At 35.6% G+C, this 13,774-nt stretch overlaps 1 non-coding gene across 1 annotated transcript; it reads right to left on the bottom strand.

Annotated features, from left to right (window-relative positions):
• Nucleotides 1-3,280: 3,280 nt before the first annotated feature.
• LOC141710263 (small nucleolar RNA R71) lies at nucleotides 3,281-3,387 on the bottom strand. The gene has a single exon (XR_012570792.1). It is a non-coding gene; the product is annotated as a small nucleolar RNA R71 (small nucleolar RNA).
• Between the last annotated feature and the right edge of the window lie 10,387 nt (nucleotides 3,388-13,774).

The raw sequence follows: 13,774 nt of genomic DNA, 5'->3' as shown, positions 1-13,774 counted from the left end.
CGACATGCAAGTCGTATTTAAAACCAAAACCAAAATCATTACACTAAGGTCGAAAGGCCATAACCATCCACCATGCTCATAAAACACATAAAAGCATGTTAAAACACATAATCTGATCTTAACATATCATATTATCCATGATGTAATCATAAAAAAAAATGACAAAAATCTGAAAAATCAGAATCAAATCAGAAAAACAAGAATCACTGTTTACGGGCAGTAAACGACATCAAACGCCTTAAAGACAAGTTGTTGATAGCTTTGGCTATCAGTTTTTTTCAGACGCTCGTTTACCTATGGAATATGGTATTAGTTTGCGTAAATCAGACACCAGACCCAGATTTCAGCAAATCTGCAGCAGCCAATTCAGAATCTGTATCTAATATGATTCTCATAATTAGAACAAACATAAATCATGTATATATCAGTATATATACAGATTACATAATCATCTTTTGATTATACAACTCACATAAATATCATATATTCAAAACCATACATATATAAGCATATAATATCAACATCAAATCATGGCGAATCACGTACATGCTCATATATCGAAAATAGTTAAATATATAAACAAATTAAAAACTTTTGCAAGTAGCTCTGATGCCATTTAATGATTTTTAGCACATAAACGCAACGAAAACGTAAATTTAAATCTTAAAAAAAACGAAACCCTCCGCAGGATCCATGCGAAAAATAATATTTAATTCGTAGTTCAGTATGTTTACCTTAAGAAGCTTTACGTTAATAGAAAAATGGAGGTCTTTAATAGTGATCCAAGAACGATGAACGGAAATCCCTAGCAGCTGCTCCTCAAGTGTGAAGCACTCCACCAGTATCCACCAAGAGTACAATGTGATGGAGGAGGAAGAGGTTGAGAGAATTAGTTGCCTCCCTCTTGTTCTACTTTAGAATTAGGGTTAATTATTTGGGGTTAAGGCAAATAGGGTTTATAATAGTATATTTATAGGCAAAATTTTCAGTTGAAAATTTTCTATAAAATATTATTATTATTAACCCTTTAATTGATTATTCTTACTAACCAATTAACTAATAATTAAAATACCTTTTAATCATTAATCCCTTTTCTAAACACTTTAGAAAAATAATTCTCTCACTTGATTTAATTTCCAAAATTAAATTCTTAATTAATAATATTAAGAACTTTTCTTAATTAATTTATAATTAATTAAATCTCATTTAATCAATTATTAAATCTGCTAATTAATTATTTATTTCACAAATAAATAATTACCAGCCATTATTAATTAATTCATCCACCATTAAATCATTCTCTTTTATGGTGTGACCCTGTAGGTCTAATATTAAGCCGGTAGTAGAAATAAATAATAATAAAACTATTTTATCATTATTTATATAAATTCTCTAATTCATTAAATATGATTAATTAATAAATTAATCATATTTATTCTACATCGTGAGGGATACTTCTCAGCATATCGCGACTATCCGGAAAATACTAATTCACTACTTAGAATATCAAGAACCTATTCAGTGAATAGTTACTGTAGAATTAATTCCTTCTACCCTGCAATGTCACGATTAAATACAAGGCATGGAACTTGTGTCAAGCCTATCTTATTTAATCATTTGCTTTCCCATTCACTATGCTAAGTTCTATTTAATGTAAATTAGAAACTCCTTTCTAATTTCATTCACTCTGGCCAGAGATTCCTGAACTAGCATAAGTGGATCAGCATTGAACATTCTCTTCCTTTACTGGAAGGGGTAGATCCTTTATTGATCATACACTATCTTCGTGTACAAATTCCTATACCCAGCAGAGCCCTTATAATTGTCCCTGGAGACTAAGAACTAAACCAAAGCATAGTTCAGTGTACACAAGATGACTATGATAATCTCAAGTCTAAGGATACTTGTACAACTATCACTATGTGAACAACTGCTGACACATGAGTGAACTCCATCAGTTGTTCAGCTGTGTGAGTCATGTTCAATGAACTTATTCTATAATAAGCACCTACATACTAGCTATAGTGTCACCACACAAATGTCTATGAGAACAGACATCCTTCATAATGAAGCAAGCATAGTATGTACCGATCTTTGCGGATTACTAATTACCAGTTAGTAATCCTATGACCAAGAAATATTTAAGTTTAGAGTTATCATCTTTTAGGTCTCATTATTATGATCTCATCATAATCCATAAAAAGCTTTACTCTAAACTATGGTATATCTTATTTAAACACTTAAATAGATAAAGCCCGCAATAAAACCAAAACAAGTCTTTTATTAATATTAATGAAATCAAAACAGATTACATAAAAGTTATTCCTAAATCATCATACATGATTGGACTTAGGACACATCTCTTTCAATCTGGTAGTAGGGTATTTGTGCAACGAAAGTTGGCGTTTACTAGTTTCGTGTTATCTGATTAGTTGTCATTGCCATTGCATGATAAGGTTTAGAGCAATGACTTTGAATAAAGTATTTAATGAAGTTAGAATCCTATATTTATCTCATATAATTAATTCAACATTTTAATCTCTTAGTTATTTGCATGTTGGTTAATATCGTATTTATAAACAATCTCAACTTGTTATTTGTCTTAGCATTGAATGATAACCATACCATTGTTACATAAGTGCATAAATTGAAGTTAACCTAAACCAGTCTCTGTGGGAACGAACTAGAAAGAATTCTATATTACTTGCGAACGCGTATACTTGCGTGAATATTAGCGCGTGTTTTCGTTCGAACAAGTTTTTGGCGCTGCTGCCGGGGACTCGGTGTTAATTTTAGTTTATGTGCTTGACAGCAGTGGTCGTTAAATTTCACTGACTCGGATTCTTTTACTTTCACGGTTTACTTATTTGTGTTTTAGGTACTCATTACAATGGGAGATCCAGCAGCACCAACGAAAGCGTTGATGGATTTTTCTCAACCCAAGATCAATGACATTCAATCTAGCATTGTCAGGCCAATAATCGCAGCTAATACCTTCAAGATCAAGCCTGACATAATTCAGATGGTGCAGAACTCAGTTCAGTTTGGGGGTGCTCCAATGGAAGATCCCAATACGCACATCAAGGATTTCATAGAGATCTGTGACACCTTCAGGTTCAATGGTGTGTCTGAGGATGTGGAGAAATTGAGACTGTTCCCATTCTCTCTGAGGGACAAGGCTAAGAGCTGGTTACACTCTCTACCAGCTGGTTCTATCACTACTTGGGAGGATCTCGCTCAGATATTTCTTACTAAATTCTTCCCTATGGCGAAGACAGCTGTAATGAGGAATGCTCTTACTCAATTTGCGCAACAATCGGGAGAATCTCTATGTGAAGCTTGGGAGCGTTACAAGGAGATGCTTAGGAAGTGTCCTCATCATGGCATGCCTGATTGGATGATTATCAATTGTTTTTATAATGGTTTGGGAGCATAGTCTAGACCCATGCTTAATGTAGCATCAGGTGGAGCATTACGGACAAAGAGCTATGAGGAAGTATATGGTCTAATTGATCTGTTGGCTGCTAATGAATATCAGTATCCAACCAAAAGATTGCCACATGGAAAGTTAGCAAGAGCTCTTGAAGTGGATACAGCTACGGCTATCACTGCTCAACTAAAGGTGTTGTCTATGAAGATCGATTCTCTGGCTAACTATGGTGTTAATCAGATAAACAGTGTTTGTGAGGTGTGTGCAGGTTCGCATGCGATGGAGCAATGCGCTATATCTAGTGAATCAGCTCAGTTTGTGAGCAACTTTCAGAGATCGCAGTAACCAGTTCCAGACACTTATCATCCTGACAATTGGAATTATCCTAACTTCAGCTGGAGCAACAAACAGAATGCGATGCAACAGCCGTTCCAGCAGTTTGGGAACAAGCAATTCAATCCTCCTAGTTTTCACCAACAATTTGCACCAAGGCAACAGTTTCGGTAAATGGGAATGTAACAGCAAACTCATGGAGGTGCAAGTCAATATTCGAATGAAAAATCTGAATTGGAGGAGTTGAGGCTTATGTGCAAAAACCAGGCTCTTATATGTAATAGCCAGGTTGTTTCTATCAAGACTCTGGAGGACCAAATAGGGCAAATTGCTAATGCCTTATTGAATCAACTACCAGGAACACTTTCTAGTGATATAAAAGCCAATACAGGCAAGAGGGAAGTTAACGATTGAGATCTGGAAAGGTCGCAAGCTCCCAAATTCAGCAAGACGGGGAGTATGAAAACTCTGTCCAGAATGCAGGTGCGTCTGCACCCTTGCCAATTCCAAAAAATGAGATTGTAGCTGAAAAAGTGGTGAAGAAGGATGTCGAGGTGGAATTAAGGAAGAAAACCATGGAACACACTTTTCTTGAGGGTAATAGAGGGAAGAAACAGGTCTATCCTCCACCTCCTTTTCCTAAGAGGTTGCAGAAGCAGAAGTTGGATAAGCAATTGGCTAAGTTTCTGGAGGTGTTCAAGAAACTTCACATCAACATACCTTTCGCTGAAGCTCTTAATAGATGCCTAGCTATGCAAAGTTTATGAAAGGTATTCTCTCTCGGAAAGTGAAGCTCGATGATTTAGAGACCATTGCTCTTACGGAGGAATGCAGTGCAGTCCTGCAACAGAAATTGCCTTTGAAGCTTAAGGATCCTAGAAGCTTCACGATTCCTTGCACTATTGGAAACTTGTCTTTCGACAAATGCTTGTGTGATTTGGGAGCTAGCATCAATCTGATGCCCTTGTCCACCTTCAAGAAGCTTGGTCTACCTGATCCGAAACCGACATACATGTAATTGCAACTAGCTGACTGTTCCATCACTTATTCGCGAGGAGTAGTGGAGGATATCTTGGTTAAGGTGGATAAGCTCATTTTCTCTGCTGATTTTGTCATTCTAGACTTTGAGGAGAATAAGAAGATTCTCATTATCTTGGGAAGACCATTCTTGGCTACAGGCCGAACTATGATCGATGTGTAAAAAGGAGAGCTTACGATGAAGGTTCAAGATCAGAAGGTCACTTTTAGTGTGTTCAAGGCAATAAAGTTACCCACAGATAAAGAGCAGTGCTTTAAAGTAGAGCGGGAAAACTCTGTCGTGAATTCGGAGCTTGAGCAATTTCCAAAGTTAGATACCTTAGAGAGAGCCTTAATAGGGGAATCAGTTATTGAAGATGAAGAAGGAGCAGAGCAACTGCAGGATTTGAATGCACCACCGTGGAAGAGGAAGTTGGATATGCCATTCGATTCTCTTGGGTTAGTAAAGCTAAAAATTTCTCAGGAGCGTCTCGAACCGTTGATTGAAGAAGCTCCCACATTTGAGCTCAACCCACTGTCAGATCATTTGAGTTATGCATTTTTCGGTGCACCCCATGACAAGGGGTTGGAATATATCTATGATAATCTAAAGTGTGACCGGCCGGTTCCTCCCGTGCTTACAAATGGTCCCTCTCGTTCACCACAAACAGTTGATAGGTTTGGTCTTGGAGATGCGCAATATAGTCGTTGATTCGGCGTATTGAGACCATGCATGACATCCACCGACATTTTGCTGAAGATTTGACACACGCTCTCGGTACTGTTTCCCGAGACACTAGTTGTTAGATATATTTGAGATGTCATGTCTAATGTGTTTCATGTTTAGTTTTCAGATCTTAACAAACAGGAAATATCAGGACTTACTGGAATCAGTACTTACTGGAAGTCAGAACTTAAGAATATCAAAACTTAGGTTATCAGAAGATAAATATCAGAAGATAGATATCAGAACTTAAGTACGGGAAGACTTACGGTTAAGGAAGGAAGCTGATTTACAGGAAAGAAGATCGAGACAAATACAAAAGAAGATATGCATGGAAAGAGTTAGAGGACTAAAAGAATTATATAAAATATCTGATTGATATATTTTAGGAGACAGAATTATATTCCATATCAATTAGAAGTTATCTTGTAACTGTGTACTATATAAACACAGACATAGGTTTACACTATATGTGTTATCATTATCGAGAAGATCATACATTGTAACCTAGCAGCTCTCGTGATATTTGTTCATCACTGAGAGAGAACAGTTCTATTATAACAGAGTTTATTATATTGAATAAATCTGTTTACTGTTACTTGTGTTCGAAATTGATTTGATTGTATTAAACACTGTATTCAACCCCCTTCTACAGTGTTGTGTGACCTAACAATTGGTATCAGAGCTTATCTGTTGACACACATACAGTAAAGATCCAAACAATCATGACTGAAGAAGCAGAAAATCCAACCAAGCCCACTAAAACTGAAGAAACTCAAAAGACTGAAACCCACAGACGATATGAGACTATTATGGTTCCCATACTGAGACCTTCTGAGTATCCCATATGGAAAGTGAAGATGGCTATGTTTCTGGAAGCTACAGATCTAGAATACCTTGACAGAATTAATAAAGGACCACATAAGCCAACCAAGCTCTCTGTTGTAGTTGCAGATCAGCCAGCAAAGACCATACTAAAGGAGAAAAGTGAATATACAGCTGAAGATATCTCATCCATTGCCAATGATGCAAAGGTAAGACATTTGCTGCATAGTGCCATTGATAATGTCATGTCAAACAGGGTAATTCATTGCAAGACTGTAAAGGAGATATGGGATGCTTTAGAGACAAGATGCCAGGGAACTAATGCAATCAAGAAGAACAGGAGGACTATACTCACTCAATAGTATGAGCACTTTGACTCAAAAGGTGATGAGTCATTACTGACTTATATGACAGGAGCAAGAGACATGGGAGAAAGTCAAGGACGGTTGCTCTTAAGGCTGATGAGGAATTCCCCAAAGTGACTGTCTCAAAGAAAGGAAAAGGAAAGGCTCTCATCAAAAAGTCTGATTTAGAATCATCAAGTTCGGATGATGATGATTCAGAAACTCAAAGTTTACCTGAAATAGATGTTGATGAAGAGATGATGAAATTGTGTGCTCTGATGGTGAATGGTATCACAAAGATAGCCTACAGGAAATTCAGAAGGGGAAAGAAGTTTTCCAAGAAAGGTGGAAGTACTGATAAGAAAGGTTTCAAAAAATCTGAAGGCAAAGGTGCAAAGTCTGAAAGAGGAGATAACTCAAATATCAAATGCTACAACTATGGTAAAAGAGGCCACATATCTCCTGACTGCAAGAAAGGAAAAAGTGACAAAGGAAAGGCACTTGTCACAAAGAAGAAAAGCTGGACAGACACTTCAGATTCCGAAGATGAGGTGAACTATGCCTTGATGGAAAATGCTGATGGCAGCCCTGAAACTGCTGAATTGAAGGTACCTCAAACAACTTATGACTTTCATACTGATAATATTACTGAGTTGAGATCATATCTTAAAACCATGTTTATTAGTTACAGAGATCAAACTTTAACATGTGAAAGATTAACTTCTGAAAATCTTGCTTATAAGAAAAAGAATGATTATTTAGAAAAAGAGTTAGTTATGTTCCATCAAACTCAGAAAGAGAGAGATGATGCTTTTTATGTTAGAGATGAATTGCTAAAATTGAATAAATCTCTCAAAACTGAGTTAGAAAAAGAAAAAGAGATTATCAGGACTTGGACTAACTCTGGCAGAACAACTCAGAATTTATTAAGTAGTGGAAACTGGAAAGAGGGCTTAGGTTATGGAGATGATAAAAGTGAAAAAGGAACTGAACAAATTGAGCCAATTGTTGTTAAACAAACTGCTAAGCCAAAGGTAAATCTTGTTAAGTTTGTAGCTTAAAGTCTAAAGTCTGATTCTGAAAAGATGAAAGAGTCTGTGACAGAAGTTAAGGAGGAGTCAACTTCTGACAAATTAGAACAGGATAAACCAGCTGAAGTTAACATAGGCTTAATGACAAAGAAGCAGCTTAAGCATAAGCTGAAAGAAACAAGGAATGTCAACAAGGTAATGGCATCTAGGAAAAATAGGAATGGAAAGGAAGGTGTGAATAAAAGCAATAATTATATGCCTGTTCCTAATGCTCCTAGAATGAAATGTTATAACTGTGGAAACTCTAACCATCTTGCTTCTTTTTGCAGGAAGAATAAGAATATAAACTCTTTACCTCCTAAGTCAGGAGTTAAGAGTCAGTCTGTTAGGTTTAAGCCACAAAATCCTTATTTTCATTGTGGTAGTTTATGGAATTCCATTTATACTTGTAAGGAATATCATAGTTTGTACTATGATTATTATCAAATAAAACCTTCTTTGAAGAAAGTTACTTTAATTCTTTCTAGTGTAAAGTCTGATGCAAAGTCTGATATAAGTTCTGATAAACAGGATGTTAGCATAAACTATGATATTAAAAAGGCCAAAGGATCCAAGCAAGTCTGGGTCCTTAAAACTAATCATTAGTGGTCTTTGTGATTTCAGGGCAACAGGAGAAACATCCTAGTACTGGATAGTGGATGTTCAGGACATATGACTGAAAATAAAGCCCTTCTCTCAGATTTTATGGGGAAAGCTGGCCCAGAAGTTTCTTATGGAGATGGCAGCATGAGAAAAACTCTGGGATATGGTAATATTAATCTTGGGAATGTTATCATTGAAAAAGTAGCTCTAGTCTCAGGACTTAAACATAATCTGATGAGTGTAAGTCAAATCTGTGACATAGGTTATCATGTGGATTTCTTTGAAGAACACTGTGAAGTTGTAAGAAATTCTACAGGCAAAGTGGTTCCATGGTAACATTTATGAGGCCAGACTTTCAACAAGTAATGATGGTTCTGCAATCTGTCTGTTGAGTAGAGCATCAATTGAAGAAAGCTAGATTTGGCACAAAAGATTCTCTCAGTTAACCTTCAACAACATAAATGAGTTTGTAAAGAAAGATCTTGTGAGAGAACTGCCAAAATCAGTATTTGCTTCTGATGGCCTTTGTGATTCATGTCAAAAGGAAAAACTAAGAAAATCTTCTTTCAAGAGCAAAACTGAGTCATCAATTCTTGAGCTTTATCACCTACTGCATGTTGATCTATTTGGTCCAGTAAATGTCATATCTATTGCAAAGAAGAAATATGCTATGGTTATAGTGGATGAGTTCACAAGGCACACTTGGCTGTACTTCTTGCACAAGAAGAATGAAACTGCATCTACTCTAACTGATCATGTCAGACAGCTGGATAAGTTGATCAAAGATTCTGTTAAAATTATAAGAAGTGGTAATGGCACTGAGTTCAAGAATTCAATCATGGAAGAGTTCTGCAAAGAGCATGGAATCAAACAGGAATTTTCTGCACCTAGAACTCCACATCAAAATGGAGTTGTAGAAAGAAAGAAGAGGACTCTCATTGAAGCTGCACGAACTATGCTTGATGAAGCAAAGCTGTCAACCTACTTTTGGGCTGAAGCTATGCAGACTGCTTGTTTTACACAGAATGCAACACTCATAAACAAGCATGGAAAAACACCATATGAGATGGTAAGGAAAAAGAAGCCAAATCTGAAATACTTTCATGTATTTGGATGTAAGTGTTTTGTTCTTAAGACTCATCCTGAACAACTGTCAAAATTTGATCTAAAAGCCGATGAAGGAATTTTTGTTGGATATCCACTTTCCACAAAAGCCTTCAGAGTCTACAATTTAAGAACAAAAGTTTTCATGGAATCTATCAATGTATCTTTTGATGATAAGAAGATTACTGGACTTGAAGATTTCAATGATCACGATCAGCTGAGATTTGAAAAAGAAGACTTCAATTCTAATTCTGTAAATTCTGATGACTTAAACTCTGATCCTGTAAGTACTAATGTCATTGAATCTGTGGTAACAACTCCAAAGGAAAATGCACCTGTCCAGAGCGAGCAAGATGTAGATCCTACCATATCTCAAGACTCTCAAGAAGCATCAGAACCTGACACTGGCTCTTCAAGTTCTGATGAGCCAAATCCTGATAATACTGGAAACTCTGATACTTCAAATCCTGAAGGATCCAAGTCAAATTCTGAAGTCTCAGAGAGCATAACTATAGGGGGAGCATCAGAAAATACTGATGGGGACAACATGGATTATGGGGGAGGATCCAGTTCTAGAAGTCAACTTCAATTTGGAAGGAAGTGGACCAAATCACATACACCTGACTTAATTATTGGAGATCCTGAAGCAGGTGTCGGAACTAGAACTGCAACATCAAATGAATGTCTCTATCATTCTTTTCTATCTCAGACTGAACCAAAAAAAGTGGAAGAAGCTCTTTAAGATGCTGATTGGGTGCAAGCAATGCAGGAAGAGTTAAATGAATTTGAAAGAAATAAAGTCTGGATCCTAGTGCCAAGACCAAAGAATAGATCCATTGTTGGCATAAAATGGGTGTTCAGAAACAAAACTGACAGTGATGGCATAATTACAAGAAACAAAGCAAGGCTGGTTGCTAAAGGCTACTCTCAACAAGAGGGTATTGATTATGATGAAACATTTGCACCAGTTGCTAGATTATAAGCCATAAGAATCTTTTTGGCTTATGCTGCACACAAAAAGTTTAAAGTCTTTCAAATGGATGTGAAAAGTGCTTTTCTTAATGGAGAATTGGAAGAAGAGGTGTATGTTGAACAACCTCCAGGCTTTGTAGATTCAAAATTTCTAAATCATGTCTACAGGCTTGACAAAGTACTTTATGGCCTTAAGCAAGCTCCTAGAGCATGGTATGAGACTTTATCTCAATTCCTTCTGGAAAGTGGATTTCACAGAGGTACAATTGATAAAACACTGTTCTACCTCAACCATGGAAAGGACTTACTTTTGGTACAGATATATGTTGATGATATCATATTTTCTTCTACAAATGACAAACTCTGTGAGAGGTTTGCAAAGCTAATGCAGTCAAGATATCAAATGAGTATGATGGGAGAACTCAGCTATTTTCTGGGACTTCAAGTCAGGAAAAATGATGAAGGTACTTTTATCTGTCATTCCAAGTACACCAGAAATTTACTGAAGAAATTTAGAATACAAGACACAACAGCATCCACTCTCATAGCCACTATAACCAAGTAAGATAAAGATAATGGTTCATCAGTAGATATTACTAACTATAGAGGTATGATTGGCTCTTTACTCTATTTAACTGTAAGTAGACCTGATATCATGTATGCTACCTGTCTTTGTGCAAGATTTCAGGCTGATCCAAGAGAACCTCACTTAATAGCTGTGAAAAGAATTTTCAAGTACCTTAAGGGTATAGTTGATATGGGATTGTGGTATCCTAGAGAATTAGATTTTAAGCTAATAGGTTACTCAGATGCAGATTTTGCAGGATGCAAAATAGACAGGAAAAGCACTAGTGGAAGCTGCCAATTTCTTGGAGGCAGATTGGAATCTTGGTTTAGCAAGAAACAGAAGTCAATTTCTACATCAACTGTAGAAGCAGAATATATTGTTGCAGGAAGCTGTTGTGCACAGATTCTTTCGATGAAGAATCAGTTACTGGATTATGGGTTAGAATTTTCTAAAATCCCTATTTACTGTGATAATCAAAGTGCTATTGCTATGACAGGTAATCCTGGAAGGTACAGTGGAATTGCATTTTGTTCCAACAGATCAACAACTAGCAGATATTCTCACAAAACCACTATGTGAATCTACTTTTACAAGAATGGTAAATGAACTTGGAATGGTTTCAGGTTCTTTCTCAAAATCTTCTTAGTTTTTGTTCTCATGCATCAGACTTTATGATCAGTGTTTACAGATTGTTTTATTTCATATAATTTGTGCTTAAATTGAAAATTCATTAAATGCTGATTGTTATCTGATGTGGATCTATATACTCTGATAAGTATTTTGAATGTTCAGTGACTATTCAATCCAATGAGGATAATTATGCTAGATGTTGACGTAGTAGTCTTTAACATACTAGAAATTCCATGTTTGAATTAGTTATTTATGTGGAAACTCATTAACACAAACTAATTCTGATTTAGAGCTTAGTCAAGTTTACTTTGTGTATCTTATTACTAAGTCACAAACTAGATTCTTGCTTCTTATATGTTAGATTCTGATGTCAGTAAATCTTAAGGATGAACTAAATGCTGATAAGCCTCACTTATCAAAACAAAAGAAGAGAAAAGGAAATAAAAGTCAGGTACTCCTTTGAGATCTAGAGTAAATATGTGAAAGGGAAGACCCAAGTGCATTGCTGGTATTAAGTAATATGCATTAGAAAAGCAAATAAATTTTCTTGGTGACTTTTCACATTCTCTGATTACTGGAGAAATACTCTGACAACAGCATAAATTCTGATAAGCAGTCATGACTCGCTTACACTGAGAAGCCACTGTAAAAAGGAATTTCAAAAGATGCATAAAATGAGCACAAACAGTTGAGGTGGACTCTTGCATAAATTTGTTCTATAGTAGACTTCAGGATTGATGACATATTTTAAGCACTTTTCTTAGTTATGCCTTATTTCTAAGATATACTGAAGTTTATCAGACTTTAATCTTTATCTGATATTCTGTTGAATGCACACACTTTCACTCCATATGAATGATGAAAATTACTGTAGTGATTAAGTTGTTTTTGACAAATAGTTAAGTGTCATTTTCATAATTTCTGAGGACAAGTTCTGATGGAAGTTCTGATGATTCAACTCTGAAGAATCAAGTCAGTATTTGTATGAAGAATCACAGAAAAAGATATTCACTTTTTGAGTTGATAAGCCATATTCGGATGACTGTTAAAATCTTATATAAATTAAGTTCTGATATTAAATCCTGATGGAATCCTTGATGCTTACGTGGCATTATTCTTTATTACTTGACTTATTTGTGGTAAAAACTGAAATAGTCATATTTAATAAGAATATTTAGGTGAGATAAAAACAGTCATAATCATTAAGGGTTAGTGGTAAACGTGTTTGTATTGAAAAACTACACGTGCACAGTAATTGTTAATTATTTCCCGTGCCCATTAACTCTTGTTTTAACTTTTTACTGACTGTTATTATTACACATCGGTCTAGGGAGACGAGGCATAATTATTTCTACTCTTAATCGTTAAATAGACCTCAAGTCCCTTGGTATTCCATTGGCTATTTAAATGAGTGCTCATCCTTCAGTAAAATCACATCTTTTCATTTCTCTCAAACAATGGCACATTTTAGTTGGTTTTACTGCTATGGCATAAACACTGTGACCATTTTTAGAAATAGAATTCCGACTTCATATCCTATCAACAACATTCCATACAACATCTGGATTCAACTTCAAGACAACATTAAAAATAATCCGTTGTCTTTCCAAAGAGAATTTCATCTCCGTATTCTTAAACAGCAGGAGAAAATCATTCATCTTTATGTTCTCTTTGTTGAAAGTAGGAAGAAGAATTAAATGTCATCCATCTGTATCTCTTCACCATCAGCTTTGTCAGACTTCCTAGACCAAGGCTGTTGATGTTAACATCTTAGACTAGGGCCATCTTGTAATTTTTGGATGTAATCTATAAATTTCATGAAATGTAATCGTTTGATATATTAATGAAATTTCCTTTAATTGCAAGATTTAGTCTCTGTTTCTCTCATATTATGTGACTGTGAATGTTCTAATTGTCATTTGTTAATCTTTACTTCATCTATTTGAACTATATCTTTTGATGACTGTTTTGATTAAAATTATGGTCAATAATAAATTGTGATGATTTGAGAAACAGTTGAAGCACAGGTTCATGCATCAGAACCTGTTATATTTGAAGCTGAGAATTTTACTTCTCAGAAAGAAATAGCAGCTCAAAGTTCTGATACTTTGAAAAGAAAGAAATCTGTAAGTTCTATTGCTGCTGAAGCAACTC

Source organism: Apium graveolens, chromosome 2, assembly GCF_009905375.1.
Source record: "Apium graveolens cultivar Ventura chromosome 2, ASM990537v1, whole genome shotgun sequence".
Taxonomy (NCBI): Eukaryota; Viridiplantae; Streptophyta; class Magnoliopsida; order Apiales; family Apiaceae; genus Apium; species Apium graveolens.
The sequence above is the reverse complement of the archived record's forward strand: the minus strand, read 5'-3'. Positions and strand labels throughout refer to the sequence as shown.